This window comes from Euprymna scolopes, chromosome 39 (genome assembly GCF_053919585.1).
Source record: "Euprymna scolopes isolate OS-2025 chromosome 39, ASM5391958v1, whole genome shotgun sequence".
In the NCBI taxonomy this organism is placed as follows: Eukaryota; Metazoa; Mollusca; class Cephalopoda; order Sepiida; family Sepiolidae; genus Euprymna; species Euprymna scolopes.
Window position 1 is genome coordinate 20,133,851 of NC_136520.1, and position 20,234 is coordinate 20,154,084.

The 20,234-nt window shown below is 25.2% G+C and overlaps 1 long non-coding RNA gene across 1 annotated transcript; it reads right to left on the reverse strand.

Annotated features, from left to right (window-relative positions):
• Positions 1 to 602: 602 nt before the first annotated feature.
• On the reverse strand, positions 603 to 19,452 carry LOC145263671 (uncharacterized). The gene is made up of 2 exons (XR_013864586.1): positions 17,468 to 19,452; positions 603 to 3,077 (listed from the first exon to the last, which is right to left on the reverse strand). It is a non-coding gene; the product is annotated as an uncharacterized LOC145263671 (long non-coding RNA).
• Between the last annotated feature and the right edge of the window lie 782 nt (positions 19,453 to 20,234).

Consider the following 20,234-nt stretch of genomic DNA (forward strand, 5'->3'; position numbering starts at 1 on the left):
TAATGCATCCATTCTCCAACTCTTCTTTTCTCTGGCTGACTAACGTGTATATCAAAACTATCCCTTTGTTTGTTCAACTCTCTGATGCCAGAGGTCAACCTTATTGTTATTCTAAATCAAATTTTGCTTATCTATTTACATTCCAAGTCAACTACCATCCATGATACCGAATTCCATTACGGCTCAAACTAATAGTTTTATTTTCCAACATTTCTTTTTGTTATCAAAACATTTTCTCTAACTCAATGATCTCTCGTCCGATGATTTCTCTGGCTATGATGTTACTAACACTTAGGCTCTCTCGTGTTCATCAATCACTATATTCATTCACACTCACTACGTTTCGGGATACTTACAATATCTCCAGTGGTTAGCCTCCCAATTATACAAGATACCTTCTATTGTAATGATTCACTCGGACTGAAAATCCCCTGGCATAGATCCTTGGAAAATGTCACACTTCCCTAATTATAACCTTTACTTCTTTTGCACGAAATAGGAAAAGCACTTAACTATCATTTTGCGGTAGCGTGTACGATTTTTCCCACTACCCCTGCCGCACTAGAATGCAAAATCATCGCACATACAAAAAATATTTTATCCCTTGTTTACATTTCCTATCTTAGTCCCCCTTTTCTTTCCCCTTGAATGATTTACAACATAATGGCTATGCTTGCAATTATTACCGTTTGTCTCTTATGCTGTGTTGGGAGCATATTTCTTTGTTCCCCTAAAGTCGGAAACCACAATCAGCTTTACAGCTCATGCTGGGTGGAAAAACAGATTTCCACACTTGAAACTTATATTTCATTTCAAGTTGATATCTGTTATATTATTGGGGTTCATCAGTCAAGATAGCTGCGAAAATGGATTGGATGAAAGCTTAAAAATAAAAAAATCTTACAATTTTGAAACAGAAACTTTAAATAACTTTCTTTAAATGCAATATTTTTAAATGCTGCAAAAAAGAAAATATTCAGCAGGAAATAAGGAACACATTTCATATAGGTTCCATTAAAAAATATTCAGTACATAATGAGAAAAATCAAGATAAAATTTACAACATAAAAAACAAGAGAAGTTTGAGACAATTGTAATCCATACAAGTGAAAGCAACTAGTAATTTGTTATTTTGTTTCCTGTGCTTTTGCACGAAGACTATTACGCACACACCCACACACACACACACACACACACACATATATCTATAATATAAAGCTGAATGTGTATGTGTGTGTGTGTGTGTGTGTGTGTGTGTGTCTGGTCACGAATAGGCTCCTATATAGTTGACTATTTTAAAAAAACTGATTACATATAATGATAGAAGATGTATCGAGACACACGAATGGGTATGTTTGATCTGGCAAAATGGTGGTTCATTAAAATTGTGGGGTCTGTTTTCACACCTGGTCCACAAAGTATGGAAATAAAAAATTTAAAAATTAAAAAAAAAACGTTTACAAGTGTTTTGGATATAGATGTACATAAGAATACTTTGGTAAGTATGTTTTAACTTCAATAGGGATGGTATAATAAAATTGTGGGGTCTGCATTCGCGCCTGGTCTCCATAGAATGGAAATAGGCACAAACTTTAATAAAGACTTTTCATATCTATCTGCATAAGTATATTTTGATAATTATGTTTCAGTTTGAAGAAATATGGTATAATAAAATTATGGGGTGTTCGTTCGCACCTGGCCTCCATAGAATGGAAATATGTCACAAAGTTTAACAAGGTTTTTTAATATAGATCCACAGAATATTGTGATAAGTGTTTCAGTGTGAACAGGTATAGTATAATAAATTATGGGGTTTATCTATTCTATTTTTACTTTCATCATATTTTGCGTTGGTTTTGCTACCCTCAAATTCGAAGCTATCTCTTTACAACCCTTCCTTTTCATAACCTATCATACTTTCATAAATCATAGTCCATTTTCTGTAGGCTGTTTTTGAACCCAGTCAACGACGAGTGCTTTTGCTGCTAGTGTATATATATATATACACGAGGTACCTTCAATAAGTTTCCAGACTTTTTCCGTATGGACACTTTTATTGATAGTACACACATGAAGCTCTAATCCCCTTTGAAATAATCTCCTCTGGTTGTTGCACTATTGCAACAACTGCTTGAAAGTTCCATGGAAGTCCTCTTGTATGAGCGTGTCAATGATCCTCATCACAGCCTCTTTCATCTCCTCAGTTGTCTCATGATATGTTTATGGATGGAGTTGTGGACTGGTGCATTGTCCTGGTGGAAATGCCATTGACCTGATTTGAAGAGTGATGGCCTCTTCCCACGGAATCTCTTCCTGAACTCCCTTAAAAACTCAACATAGTATTCCTTGTTGAATGTCCAGTGGAAACCGAGCACATGTAGATCATGCCCGTGCTGTCAAAAAAAAAAAAAAAAAAAAAGAAGGGATCATGTTTTTGAGTGAATTTGCTCTGTCTGGTCTTCTTGGGTCTGGGAGAGCTAGCATGTGGAAATTCTGTCTCTTGGTCTCTGCGTCATAGCAGTAGATCCAGCTTTCATTGCAGGTCACCAGAGCATCAAGAACTTCGGGATCTGAATTGATCAGGTTGGCCATTTTCCTGCTGTCATGATAATGTCTTTCTTCCTGATCTTCCCTCAATACCCTTGGGACAAACTTCATGCAAATCTTCAGCATCTTCAGTTCCTCATGAATAATTGTGAGTTCCCACACTGACATCAAACTGTGCACTTATTGTCTCTATGGACACGCAACGGCCCTTATCCATGAAATTCTTTATTTGGCCAATCAACTCTGTTTTTCTAACTTCTTTGCTCCTCTCACACCTCTCATCATCCTTCAAAGACTCCCTGCCTTAAATCTTTTATGCCACTCAAAAACTGATGCTCGATTCATGTAAGATGGTCCAAAAACATTCCATACGTTTCTGTGGTATTTTCCAAGTTTAAAACACAATTTTATTGCATATCGTTTTTATAAAGTGTCTCCACATCCAGATTGCATTTTTGAAATTCACCAGCTATGACAATCAGGCTTTAGTAGGGTGTATTCCAATTCCTGTTATAGCTTTTCATTTGAATCTGAAATCATAAAAATTCGTTAGTCATCTCAAAAAATGTTTAGCAATAATATACTGAATTTTCAAGAGTCTATGACAATTTTAAATGTCTACAAAAGTTTGGAAACTTATTAAAAGCATGTCACATATATATATATATATATATATATATACATATATATATGTATATATATATGTGTGTATATATATATATATAGTCATCTACATACAGTACTGTTTCGCTGTTTCACAGCTCATCAGTGCGGCTAGACAAACAACTACCTCAAGCCAGGATTGAAACCCGATCGCCCAAACGACAGTCAGAGCTTCTAACCGTTGCGCTATATGGCTGCTGTTTTGCGGGCAGTGAATTAACAACGTTTTGACATTGTCCAAATACCTAAGCTCAATTGCTTCATATGCTAATGGTAATATTTTTATCATTGCAATTGACAATGTATTGACAGTGAAGTAGTAGTTAAGTGCGGAAATTGTTTAAATTATTTAAGATACAGAAAATGAATGGAAATTTACATAGTGTTTCCAGAAAATGGTATCAATTATGATAAAGTAAATGAGAGGCTTGGAAAACTTGTTATTCGTTGAGGATGAAAACGAATGTGCTATTGGTATTCATAAATGTATGGAAGAGTGTAAGTGCAGTAATTTATTTAGAACTTTTTAATCATGAATGGTTTTTCTAATAGAGGGAAGAAATGTAACAATTATGGGGCATCTGTTTAAGGCAATAAATGTATATGTAGTGTTGAAATTGTTTAATGAAAATATAAAAATTGTGGTATCTTCATTTATAACTAGTCTGAAGCTGTGTCGTAGAAATAATGATACATGTTCAAATCATCTAGCAGTGAAGGGAGTGAGAGGACTTAATGGACAGAGAGTGAAAGTGTTTGCTACCGTCTTGTGATAAAAACATATTTGAAAGAGGCAGGTTGTTCGGAACAAATATAATAATTTGTAAATGGGGAGATAATATACAAATAACTTCAGAAAACATGTTTATAATGTATTATTTTTAATTGGAATTCATTGAGATGAGTATTATTTATTAATTTATTAATTAATTTATTTATTTATCTATTAATTTATTAATATATTTATTAATTTATTTATTAATTTTTTTATTTATTAATTAATTTATTTATTAATTTATTAATTAATTTATTTATTATTTATTTATTTATTAATTTATTAATTAATTAATTTATAAATTTATTTATTTATTAATTAATTTATTAATTAATTTATGTATTTATTTATTAATTAATTAATTAATTAATAAATTAATTAATTTATTAATTAATTTATTTATTGTTATCCTCATCTTTTAGATGTTGTTTCACGATGTTTCAGTCAGTAACTGCAACGGGATAGGAACTCTGAATCTTCTAACTACCTTCCATAGTTGTCGTCTCACAACTCTGGTCGGCTTTGGGTAGGATTGAAACCGCTATCTTCAGACAATTCTCACCTGGAACCGTAGAGATTCAACGTCTCTAACCATTGTGCCACGGGCCCCAAAGGCAATAAAGATTGAATTTTTTGTTCTTATCAATTCACATTTTTTATTATCTGATCTTCCATGGTTGGGTTCATACATGCTACATATATGGTATATAGTTCCTATCCCGTTCTGGTTGCCACATGACGAAGGCCAGAGAAATAGTTGGCTGAAATGTTGTGAAACAAAAACGATGAGGATAACAATCTGCAATAAATAAATTTATGTTTATAATTTATGTTTATAATTTATGTTTATAATTTATGTTTATAATTTCTGTTTATAGTTTGTTTATAATTTATGTTTATAATTTATGTTTATAATTTCTGTTTATAATTTATGTTTATTGTTTATGTGTATAATTTATGTTTATAATTTATGTTTATAATTTATGTTTATAATTTATGTTTATAATTTATGTTTATAGTTTATGTTTATAATTTATGTTTATAATTTATGTTTATAATTTATGTGTATAATTTATGTTTATAATTTATGTTTATAATTTATGTTTATAATTTATGTTTATAATTTATGTTTATAATTTATGTTTATAGATTATGTTTATAATTTATGTCTATAGTTTATGTTTATAATTTATGTTTATAATTTATGTTTATAATTTATGTCTATAATTTATGTCTATTATTTATGTTTATAATTTATGTTTATAGTTTATGTTTATGATTTATGTCTATAGTTTATGTTTATAATTTATGTTTAAAATTTATGTTTATAGTTTAAGTCTATAGTTTATGTTTATAGTTTATGCTTATAGGTTATGTTTATAATTTATGTTTATAATTTATGTTTATAATTTATGTTTATAGTTTGTTTATAATTTATGTTTATAATTTATGTTTATAGTTTATGTTTATAATTTATGTTTATAATTTATGTTTATAATTTATGTTTATAGTTTATGCTTATAGGTTATGTTTATAATTTATGTCTATAGTTTATGTCTATTGTTTATGTTTATTATTTATGTTTATAATTTATGTTTATAATTTATGTTTATAGTTTATGTTTATAGTTTATGTTTATAATTTATGCCTATAGTTTATGTCTATAGTTTATGTTTATAATGTATGTTTATAATTTATGTTTATAGTTTATGTTTATAATGTATATTTATAATTTATGTTTATAATTTATGTTTATAATTTATGCTTATAGTTACTGTTTATAATTTAATTTTATAATTTATGTTTATAATTTATGTTTATAGTTTATGTTTATAATTTATGTTTATAATTTATGTTTATAATTTATGTTTATAGTTTATGTTTATAATTTATGTTTATAATTTATGTTTATAGTTTATGTTTATAGTTTATGTTTATAATTTATGTTTATAATTTATGTTTATAATTTATGTTTATAATTTATGTTTATAATTTATGTTTATAATTTATGTTTATAGTTTATGTTTATAATTTATGTTTATAATTTATGTTTATAATTTACGTTTATAATTTAGGTTTATATTTTATCTTTATAATTTATGTTTATTATTTATGTTGATAATTTATGTTTATAGTTTATGTTTATAATTTATGTTCATAATTTACCTTTATAATGGTTGTGAAAGAATTGATCAGTAAGTGTTTGTTTATTTTCCTGTTGGAACTGTAGAGGAAGGTGAAAATTAACTTTAATTCATTATATGGATATGTGATGGGATAATTCCAATATTTTTATCAATTCCGATACAATTATCAATTCTGTACTAAAATCCCGATTCCGATACAATTACCGATTCCAATTCTTTATAAATCTCTAAATATTTTACTATACGGTTGTTATTTTTCCAGATTACCAGAAAAACACATTAAATGTGCAAATACTTTCTCAAAAATAAAAATACATTTATACAACAGATTTTAGTTTCACTGGTAATTTAAAATCAATAAATATTTATATTTTATCATTATTATCAGCAGTAAAATCAATAAATATTTATATTTTATCATTATTATCAGCAGTAAAATCAATAAATATTTATATTTTATCATTATTATCAGCAGTAAAATCAATAAATATTTATATTTTATCATTATTATCAGCAGTAAAATCAATAAATATTTATATTTTATCATTATTATCAGCAGTAAAATCAATAAATATTTATATTTTATCATTATTATCAGCAGTAAAATCAATAAATATTTATATTTTATCATTATTATCAGCAGTAAAATCAATAAATATTTATATTTTATCATTATTATCAGCAGTAAAATCAATAAATATTTATATTTTATCATTATTATCAGCAGTAAAATCAATAAATATTTATATTTTATCATTATTATCAGCAGTAAAATCAATAAATATTTATATTTTATCATTATTATCAGCAGTGAAAGGTTTTGCTTTAAACAGAATCAAGTAAAAAAGCTAATTAAAAGTATCGTTTTTGGCATCGGAAAATAGGCACAAATTTTTCCGGTTCCAATATTGATTCCGATACATCTAAAAGTTGCGATTTTTCCTATATATATATATATATATATATGCGTATGCACACACACACACACACACACACACACACACACACATATATACGATTATATAAAAATCACTTTGTGTGTGTGTGAGTTCCTTCTTCATAGGTTCTCAAACGACTGAGCTTATCTTTTGTAATTTCACATTGGGATGGGCTTTTCAGCATCTTATGTAACATTCCATGGGGTCCTATTTTTTTTATGTCCCCGAATGCTGTTGCTAAGGATGATTGGTTTCTTGTCGGAATTGGCACCGTCATTCCTCATCGTAAGTTTTAACCCAAACCTCATTCTCAATCCTGGTTTTCATCTGTTTGTGTTTCTGCCATTGCCCACCATATTCGTACAACTTTTACACCTGATAAAACTGTCTTTTGTCAACAAAAACATGAACAAGTAGACAAATAGAAAAATATAATGAAACAACATTTAAAGCAAGAAAAACATATTTATTTTATGGAGAAAAAGTACATTTATTACATTTTTTTATACTTTCATGATATATTTTTTATTACATTTTTTTACACTTTCATGATATCTTTTTTTATTACATTTTTTTACACTTTTACGATATATTTTTTATTACATTTTTTAATACTTTCATGATATCTTTTTATCACATTTTTTTACACTTTTATGATATCTTTTTTTATTACATTTTTTTACACTTTTACGATATATTTTTTATTACATTTTTTTACACTTTAACAATATCTTTTTCATTACATTTTTTTACACTTTTACGATATATTTTATATTATATTTTTTTACACTTTTATGATATCTTTTTATTACATTTTTTTTACACTTTTACAATATCTTTTATATTACATTTTTTTTACACTTTTACAATATCTTTTTCATTAAATTTTTTTTACACTTATACGATATCTTTTATATTACATATTTTTACACTTTTACGATATATTTTTTATTAAGTTTTTAACACTTTTACGATATCTTTTTATCACATTTTTTACACTTTTGTGATATATTTTTGATTACATTTTTTTACACTTTTACGATATATTTTTATTACACTTTTTAACACTTTTATGATATCTTTTTTATTACATCTTTTAACACTTTTATGATATGTTTTTTATTACATTTTTTACACTTTTATGATATCTTTTGTATTACATTTTTAAACACTTTCATGATATCTTTTTTATTACATCTTTTAACACTTTTATGATATGTTTTTTTATTACATCTTTTAACACTTTTATGATATGTTTTTTATTACATTTTTTAACACTTTTATGATATCTTTTTTATTACATCTTTTAACACTTTTATGATATCTTTTTATTACATCTTTTAACACTTTTATGATATGTTTTTATTACATTTTTTACACTTTTACGATATATTTTTTATTACATCTTTTAACACTTTCATGATATCTTTTTTATTACATTTTTGACACTTTCATGATATATTTTTTATTACATTTTTTTTACACTTTTATGATATCTTTTTTTATTACATTTTTTAATACTTTCATGATATCTTTTTTATCACATTTTTTTTACACTTTTATGATATCTTTTTTATTACATTTTTTACACTTTCATGATATATTTTTTTATTACATTTTTTTACACTTTTACGATATATTTTTTATTACATTTTTTAACACTTTTACAATATCTTTTTTATTACATTTTTTATACTTTTACGATATATTTTTTATTACATTTTTTTACACTTTTACGATATATTTTTTATTACATTTTTTAACACTTTTATAATATCTTTTTTATTACATTTTTTACACTTTCACAATATCTTTTTTATTACATTTTTTATACTTTTACGATATATTTTTTATTACATTTTTTACACTTTTATGATATATTTTTTATTACATTTTTTTACACTTTAACAATATCTTTTTCATTACATTTTTTTACACTTTTACGATATATTTTATATTATATTTTTTTACACTTTTATGATCTCTTTTTATTACATTTTTTTTACACTTTTACAATATCTTTTTCATTACATTTTTTACACTTTTACAATATCTTTTTCATTACATTTTTTTTACACTTATACGATATCTTTTATATTACATATTTTTACACTTTTACGATATATTTTAATTAAATTTTTTAACACTTTTACGATATCTTTTTATCACATTTTTTACACTTTTGTGATATATTTTTTATTACATTTTTTACACTTTTACGATATATTTTTTATTACATTTTTTAACACTTTTATGATATCTTTTTTATTACATCTTTTAACACTTTTATGATATGTTTTTTATTACATTTTTTACACTTTTACGATATCTTTTGTATTACATTTTTTAACACTTTTATGATATCTTTTTTATTACATCTTTTAACACTTTTATGATATGTTTTTATTACATTTTTTAACACTTTTATTATATCTTTTTAATTACATCTTTTAACACTTTTATGATATCTTTTTTATTACATCTTTCAACACTTTTATGATATGTTTTTATTACATTTTTTACACTTTTATGATATATATTTTATTACATCTTTTAACACTTTTGTGATATCTTTTTTATTACATCTTTTAACACTTTTATGATACTTTTTTATTACATTTTTTACACTTTTACCATATATTTTTTATTACATTTTTTAATACTTTCATGATATCTTTTTTATTACATTGTTTTACACTTTTATATCTTTTTTTATTACATTTTTTAATACTTTCATGATATCTTTTTTATCACATTTTTTTTACACTTTTATGATATCTTTTTTATTACATTTTTTTACACTTTCATGATATCTTTTTTTATTACATTTTTTTACACTTTTACGATATATTTTTTATTACATTTTTTTACACTTTAACAATATTTTTTTCATTACATTTTTTTACACTTTTACGATATATTTTATATATTTTTTACACTTTTATGATATCTTTTTATTACATTTTTTTACACTTTTACAATATCTTTTTCATTACATTTTTTTACACTTTTACAATATCTTTTTCATTACATTTTTTTACACTTATACGATATCTTTTATATTACATATTTTTACACTTTTACGATATATTTTTTATTTAGTTTTTAACACTTTTACGATATCTTTTTATCACATTTTTTACACTTTTGTGATATATTTTTTATTACATTTTTTTAACACTTTTACGATATATTTTTGATTGCATTTTTTAACACTTTTATATCTTTTTTATTACATCTTTTAACACTTTTATGATATGTTTTTTATTACATTTTTTACACTTTTACGATATCTTTTGTATTACATTTTTTAACACTTTTATGATATCTTTTTTATTACATCTTTTAACACTTTTATGATATGTTTTTATTACATTTTTTAACACTTTTATTATATCTTTTTAATTACATCTTTTAACACTTTTATGATATCTTTTTTATTACATCTTTCAACACTTTTATGATATGTTTTTATTACATTTTTTACACTTTTATGATATATATTTTATTACATCTTTTAACACTTTTGTGATATCTTTTTTATTACATCTTTTAACACTTTTATGATACTTTTTTATTACATTTTTTACACTTTTACCATATATTTTTTATTACATTTTTTAATACTTTCATGATATCTTTTTTATTACATTGTTTTACACTTTTATGATATCTTTTTTTATTACATTTTTTACACTTTCATGATATCTTTTTTATTACATTTTTTACACTTTTACGATATATTTTTTATTACATTTTTTAACACTTTTACAATATCTTTTTTATTACATTTTTTTTTACTTTTACGATATATTTTTTATTACATTTTTTACACTTTTACGATATATTTTTTATTACATTTTTTAACACTTTTATAATATCTTTTTCATTACATTTTTTTTACACTTTTACGATATATTTTATATTATATTTTTTTACACTTTTATGAACTCTTTTTATTACATTTTTTTTACACTTTTACAATATCTTTTTCATTACATTTTTTACACTTTTACAATATCTTTTTCATTACATTTTTTTACACTTATACGATATCTTTTATATTACATATTTTTGCACTTTTACGATATATTTTTATTAAATTTTTTAACACTTTTACGATATCTGTTTATCACATTTTTTTACACTTTTGTGATATATTTTTTATTACATTTTTTACACTTTTACGATAAATTTTTTATTACATTTTTAAACACTTTTATGATATCTTTTTTATTACATCTTTTAACACTTTTATGATATGTTTTTTATTACATTTTTTACACTTTTACGATATCTTTTGTATTACATTTTTTAACACTTTTATGATATCTTTTTTATTACATCTTTTAACACTTTTATGATATGTTTTTATTACATTTTTTAACACTTTTATTATATCTTTTTAATTACATCTTTTAACACTTTTATGATATCTTTTTTATTACATCTTTTAACACTTTTATGATATGTTTTTATTACATTTTTTACACTTTTATGATATATTTCTTATTACATCTTTTAACACTTTTGTGATATCTTTTTTATTACATCTTTTAACACTTTCATGATACTTTTTTATTACATTTTTTACACTTTTACGATATATTTTTTATTACATTTTTTAATACTTTCATAATATCTTTTTTATTACATTGTTTTACACTTTTATGATATCTTTTTTTATTACATTTTTTAATACTTTCATGATATCTTTTTTATCACATTTTTTTTACACTTTTATGATATCTTTTTTATTACATTTTTTTACACTTTCATGATATCTTTTTTTTATTACATTTTTTTACACTTTTACGATATATTTTTTATTACATTTTTTTACACTTTAACAATATCTTTTTCATTACATTTTTTTACACTTTTACGATATATTTTATATTATATTTTTTTACACTTTTATGATATCTTTTTTATTACATCTTTTAACACTTTTATGATATGTTTTTTATTACATTTTTTACACTTTTACGATATCTTTTGTATTACATTTTTTAACACTTTTATGATATCTTTTTTATTACATCTTTTTACACTTTTATGATATGTTTTTTATTACATTTTTACACTTTTACGATATCTTTTGTATTACATTTTTTAACACTTTTATGATATCTTTTTTATTACATCTTTTAACACTTTTACGATATATTTTTTATTACATTTTTTAACACTTTTATGATATGTTTTTTATTACATCTTTTAACACTTTTATGATATCTTTTTTATTACATCTTTTAACACTTTTATGATATGTTTTGTATTACATTTTTTAACACTTTTATGATATCTTTTTATTACATCTTTTAACACTTTTATGATATCTTTTTTATTACATCTTTTAACACTTTTATGATATGTTTTTATTACATTTTTTACACTTTTACGATATATTTTTTATTACATCTTTTAACACTTTCATATCTTTTTTATTACATTTTTTACACTTTCATGATATCTTTTTTATTACATTTTTTACACTTTCATATCTTTTTTATTACATTTTTTACACTTTCATGATATATTTTTTATTACATTTTTTTACACTTTTATGATATCTTTTTTATTACATCTTTTAACACTTTTATGATATGTTTTTTATTACTTTTTTTAACACTTTTATGATATCTTTTTATTACATCTTTTAACACTTTTATGATATCTTTTTTATTACATCTTTTAACACTTTTATGATATGTTTTTATTACATTTTTTACACTTTTACGATATATTTTTTATTACATCTTTTAACACTTTCATGATATCTTTTTTATTACATTTTTTACACTTTCATGATATCTTTTTTATTACATCTTTTAACACTTTTATGATATCTTTTTTATTACATTTTTTTCACTTTCATGATATCTTTTTTATTACATTTTTCACACTTTCATGATATCTTTTTTATTACATCTTTTAACACTTTCATGATATCTTTTTTATTACATTTTTTACACTTTCATGATATATTTTTTATTACATTTTTTTACACTTTTACGATATATTTTTTATTACATTTTTTAATACTTTCATGATATATTTTTTATTACATTTTTAATACTTTTATGATATATTTTTTATTACATTTTTTACACTTTCATGATATCTTTTTTATTACATTTTTTACACTTTCATGATATCTTTTTTATTACATTTTTTACACTTTTATGATATCTTTTTTTATTACATTTTTTAATACTTTCATGATATCTTTTTTATCACATTTTTTTACACTTTTATGATATCTTTTTTCATTACATTTTTTTACACTTTATGATATTTTTTTTTATTACATTTTTTATACTTTTACGATATATTTTTTATTACATGTTTTAACACTTTTACAATATCTTTTTTATTACATTTTTTATACTTTTACGATATATTTTTTATTACATTTTTTACACTTTTATGATATCTTTTTTATTACATTTTTTAATACTTTCATGATATCTTTTTTATCACATTTTTTTTACACTTTTATATCTTTTTTATTACATTTTTTTACACTTTCATGATATCTTTTTTTATTACATTTTTTACACTTTTACGATATATTTTTTATTACATTTTTTTACACTTTAACAATATCTTTTTCATTACATTTTTTACACTTTTACGATATCTTTTTATTATTTTTTTTTACACTTTTACAATATCTTTTTCATTACATTTTTTTACACTTTTACAATATCTTTTTCATTACATTTTTTTTACACTTATACGATATCTTTTATATTACATATTTTTACACTTTTACGATATATTTTTTATTAAATTTTTTAACACTTTTACGATATCTTTTTATCACATTTTTTTACACTTTTGTGATATATTTTTTATTACATTATTTACACTTTTACGATATATTTTTATTACATTTTTTAACACTTTTATGATATATTTTTTATTACATCTTTTAACACTTTTATGATGTTTTTTATTACATTTTTTACACTTTTACGATATCTTTTGTATTACATTTTTTAACACTTTTATGATATCTGTTTTATTACATCTTTTAACACTTTTATGATATGTTTTTTATTACATCTTTTAACACTTTTATGATATCTTTTTTATTACATCTTTTAACACTTTTATGATATCTTTTTTATTACATCTTTTAACACTTTTATGATATGTTTTTATTACATTTTTTACACTTTTACGATATCTTTTGTAGTACATTGTTAGAATGTACAGAATATTTTCAAAACACCCACTCCTCTCCAAGTTAAGAATGTGTTTCTAAATAACAATGTTATTTCTTTAGCTTATTACTGCCAATTTATCAAATGTCATCTAATCGTCTATTTAACGCTCAGCAATTTTCACTAGGTTCCAGGCAAACCTAAATGGATACTTACATACATTCGCTTTTTATAAAGAACGTACTAACTTTTTATGATTTTTTCACAAGAAATTTTTATCTACTGATACTGGTCCAACTTTTGCACGAGTTATAACACTTTTCTGCTTGAAATTATTGAAAATTGCCAATTGACGATTTAATCAATTAATAGTGCTAATAGTGGAGAGGTTACAGAGATTGGTTCACATGTATGAGTAGTGTCCCCTATATTATAAAAAATTAATCATTTAAAAAAAATTTTTTTTAATGGATTACTATCGAATGGCCACTATCCTACCAGATTTAAAAAAAGAAAAAAAAAATGGACAAAAAGTCAATATTTAAATATTTGTAGGGGAGTGCTCAGTTTCTAAGGCAATGTTTTAGTAAATCGATCACCCATTTAAGAACCATTTGACGTTTTTAAGCCAAATTTTGTGAATTTAATATTTTTAAAGCAGTTTGTCCCCCCCCTTTTTAAATTAACTTAGAATTGACCCTTTTCTGATTAATTTATATGACTATCTTCAAGTTTTGTCACTAGAATTCTTTTCTTTTTTTTTTTTCAATTTTTTTATGCACAGTCCTTAAGTCTTATCAGCCAACAGTTACAATAAAAGGGCAATAATTAATGGTCAATGTGCGCAATGTACAAGTTAAAGACTTACCTTTTAAAAGTTGATTTTTAGGGGTATTCCGTCTTGTTTTCACTAGTTGCGAAAAATTGAATGCGCGCTCAAAAACCAACATAGCGACTAGTAAAAACAATACGGAATACAGACCTGAATACCCTAAAAATCAACTTTTCACAGGTAAGTCTTTAGTTGATACTGTCAGAAATAACACATGATTGGTTTATATAAAAATAAATAGTTTTTATGATTTTTTGTCTATCAAATAATTTACGCCACTAAACTACACATTTACTGCACCAAGTTGTTTAATTTGATAAGCACTACGTTTAAGCTGTTTACATAAACAGTCGGAAAAACCAAACGAAAAAGCGGTTTTGTCTATTTTACAAAGGAAGAGGTAAATCGTAAGCTAAACGTTTCGGTTTCGATTTTCGTTGGTGGCGCAGCCGCACGCACGGCACGAGTCATTTATTTATTTAACTTTTAAAATCATTACTATATATTGGATCCCATATGATATAATAAATACGGAATTTGCATAAATAAAAATATCATATTTAAGCGTATTTTACGACCGGGCAATACCAGGCGGCCTGCTAACAGAGGAAGAAGGGGAATCTATTATTTAGAGATTGAAAAATCAATATAGTGCTCGATTGTAAGTGAGAGCGAAAATCTGTGCGCGTGAGTTCAGCCTGATGTTTTCCTTCGGGAATGAGACACAAACTTTTTTGAGTAGCTCGTTCGCCGTAAGTATATTTTTATATTACTATTAAAAACGGTCCCGATTAGTTTCGAGAAACACTGGAGTGGAGCCGTGCCGTGCGCTGTGGCGCAGTGGCGCACCTCTTTTGAAATAATATTGCTCGAGAAGTCCAAACGACTGGAAACAATACGGTGTTTTTTCGGAGTTTTCCTTCTCCTAGACTAGTTGCATAACTATTTATTAATCCATAGTTGAGGAGGCGGGAGAGGTATACGAATGCATATCTTTCCTAGAGGTATTAGGGAAGAACGCTCTCGCCCCAATAAAGCCAAAACCGTGAAAATATATATATATATATATATATATATATATATATATATATATATATATATATATATATATATATATATATATATATATATATATATATAGTACAACAGCGGTTCGGTTCTCATAACGTATCGCATTAATAAAGGTAGCGAGTGCGAGCGCATAGTTAGAGAGAGAAAGACAGAGAGAGGGGAGGCGCAGGGCGAGGAAGTTGGCTCAAACGTGTGTTCTATTCCCTCCCTCTTTTTTAAACATTTTTTTCAATTTGCCACAATTCGCCAAAAAGTGCACTCGTTTTTCTTTCCCGCTCTGAAGAAAGGACAATTCTAAACGAAAGGGAAAAGAAAAAATAAAAAAAACATAGGATTTGAGGGAAATACGAACCTACACGCACGTAAAACGAAGACTTACATTTAACAAGCAAACAAAACAACACGAGAAAAGATGAGTTCCCAGGCCGTTCGGAGCGAGAAAATTGAGCTGAAAAAACAAGTCACTTTAATCCAAGGTGTTGCTATTATTGTGGGCATCATCATAGGGTCGGGGATCTTCGTCTCCCCGGTGGGGATCCTCCAGAATGTCCACTCAGTCGGACTGAGTCTTATAATGTGGGCAATATGCGGCCTTTATAATATGATGTGTGCCTTATGTTACGCTGAATTAGGGTCCACTTTTCCGCAGTCGGGAGGCGAATACATCTACATAAAACGGGCCTTTGGGGATTTTATGGGATTCGTTTGCCTTTGGATCAATTTTGTAATCATATGCCCCGTGGGGATCGCGGCGGCCTCTTTGATCTTCACGACTTATCTGCTAAAACCGTTGTTTCCGAACCAAGACTGCGAAATACCGGGTGACGGTTTGCAGCTTATATCTGCCTGTATTGTTAGTAAGTGTTGTTTTTATTATTATTATTGTATTTATTATTATTATTTTACATCAAATAATAACAAAATCATTTTATGTAAATGTTTACCCCCGGATTTGATTGTAAATGCATAAAAAATATGTATGAATTTGCATAAATGATATTTCATTTGTTTTAATGTTGTAAAAAAAAAAAAAAAAAAAAAATCTTTCATTTCCACGTTTTTTTTTTACTCTTTTGAAAAACAATGTTTTTTTTACACATCAAAGCCATCAATTTACGTTTAAATTAATTCGTAAAATTCGTTTTAAAAACTAAGCGCTAATTTGCTTTTTAATATTTTGATTTAGTGCAACATTAACAATCAAAAATTAAATTCATAATTTGCAATATACATATAAAAAATAACATTAAATAAAAAATAACATCAAATAAAAAAATAAGTTAAAAGGTTTAAAAAAAATATGATAAAAAAATACAAACCTTTTTATTTAACGATGAGTTTTTTCTTCGTTTTTTTAAAAAAATTTTTTTTGTTAAATGTTTTTCACCGAATTTAAAGTCCGTGACCAATTTAAGCCTGTCGTAAACATTTCAATCAGTGTAGTATCTGTTCTTCAGATGCTGCAATGCTGATTGCTGCACTTCCATTTCTTGTTCTCTTTCGGTGGAGGAGCAATCCTTCACGACTGAGACAATTTTTTATTTTTGTACCGTTTCTCCTCGTTAAAAAACGACTCTGGTGTCTAACTCTGTCCCGTGGGGAGGCATAGTAAATAGGTACTTATTGAATGCTAAATGTTTTGTGTAAAACATTTTGTGGCGTTTTTTTTTATTTTTTTTTTTATTTTTTTTTTTTTAATAAAGCATTTTTTTTACGTTTTTAAAACAGTATTTTATTTTAATATAACCGTATGACATTAAATATTTAACATTATTTTTTTTCTAATAATTTTTGTTTTCAATCAACGGTAAATAATCGTATTTATTGTTTTAATTGGTTTTAACGTTTTTTTTTCTTGTGTGTCGAAAGAGACGAAAAAATTAAATTAAACCGAACAAAAAAAAAAAAAATGAAATTTCTCCAAGCATTTATCAGAATCTTTCTATTTTAAAACCTTTTCTCGCATGTAAGTTCCCAAATGGAATGTAATTTTAGCATGAATAAATTTCGTCATAAAAACAACGATTGCATCAGCGTCACGCATGGTCGCATGGAGTATTTTTTCGAAAACACGTGGAACCCAATGAGATCATTTTCACCCTCCCCGTCGTAATTCTGCCTCTAATATCACTAAAAGAGCATGGCCATCTCGAAGACGTAGCTTTATATCGAAAGAGCAAGGTTCGATCGCGATACACAACTACATCATAAAGTAATTATTCTAGTATTTTGCTTTAAAACAAATGCTCGACGTTTTGGTTTTGTTTTAGAATTGTGAAGGGACGCAACTCCCATGGAGCTTTGAGAATATTGTAATTTAAAAGCGGTTTATTACGAAAATTAAAACCAAAATTATTTATGCTTCTTATATATCTTCGTGTCGTGTGTTTTCCTTATCTACGAATTGATTGTCAAATTAACAGATAAACAAGTCGGAAACCCGATATTCAGATATGAATTTAAATTGAAGAAGAAGAAAAAAAAAACTATTTAAAACATACGAGAATAAACTTTATTAAACAATTATCAGTTCAGCAGCTGAATAAAACCCCTTTTCATTTGTGACTCGTTCCATCAGTATTTGGTATTAGTGTTTGTTATATTATATAATTTCTCAATTTTGGCATTGGTTGGTAATCATGTTTTGCGATGGTTAAAACAAAGTCGAAGGATTTTGTAAAGACAGAATACCTTGTGATGTCAGACTATACTCTCTCTTTCTCTACTCACTCTCCCTGAGCCTCTTTTTCAATCCTCATTCTTTCTTTCTCTCTCTCTCTCTCTCTCTCTCTTCCACAATCTTTCTCCTCCTTTCTCTTTTTCTTGCTTCATTTACGTCATTCACCCCCCCCCCATCGGCTAAAAATGTACAGATGGAAAGTGTACACGAGGTACTTGTTTAGTTTAATGAAGGCATTAAAAATAATAAAAATATTGAAAAAAATTATATTGTACGTAACGTACACCTGTTATGGAATTCAGTTCTCATAAAAAAAAAAATCACTTAATTTAATCAAATAGCATTTTTTTTTTTTTTTTCAGAAGAAAATCAAATTTTAATGAGATCGATCGTATCCTGGCCATCTTGCTTATTTCGCGGACGAGGAAGAGATGCCTTTGGACGAAAAAACGATTAACAAAGGATAAAATGAAAAAAAGGATAAAAAAAAGAATAAAAAACCCCTGTAAAATAAGTGAAAAAAAACTAAAATATTTATCTATGTACTTTTTCTGTCAATATTTCAAAATAATCTCGTCAAATTTTGACAAACTTTAAGCGGTGATTGGAGCTATCTCCCCTGGCGAACCTCCTCCTTGTCCGTGAAATAGGCAAGATGACGGAATACGATCAATCTCATTAAAATTTGATTTTCCGCTGTAAAAAAAAAAAAAAAAAAAAAAAAAAAAAAAAAAAACCTATTTGATCAAATTAAGTGAAATTTTTTATGAAAACTTAATTCCATAACCAGTACATACAATATAATTTTTTTTTTTTTAAGTTGTAAGAATTTTCTTCAGACCTGTTTTCGCTCCAAGACAATGGCAAAAATTAACAATTACAACAAGGCATACCTCTAAAATTTGACACAAATTTTATTTGTTCTTCGTTGCAAAAAAGGAAATGCCTTTTTTGCCTTTGCGTAGAACTAGTAACACCTCGAAAGGTAATAGTCCTTTTATCTTCAGCAGAAACTGGAATTCAAACTTTGCAGACTCTACCAAACTCCAATTCTTTCAACTTTAACCTCTTGGCAGCCAAATTTTCACCAAAAAACTGATTAAAAAGCCTGCTGCACTGCATGTCTGAATATCCTTTAAGTAACATTTCAAATGTTTAGACCCAAAATTGGCTGAATAGTTTGCTAGAGACCGTAAAGATCAAATCTTTTGAACTTTGATTCCTTGACCCTTAAAAAATTTGGGAGCCAAAATTTTTTAAGCCAGAAACCGATTAAAAAGTTTGCTCTATGTCTGAATACACTTTATGTAAAATTTCAAATATTTAGACTAAAAATTGGCTGAGTAATTAGTTAACTTGCATATAGTCGCATGCATATCCATTACTGGGTATATTATGAAGTTTGT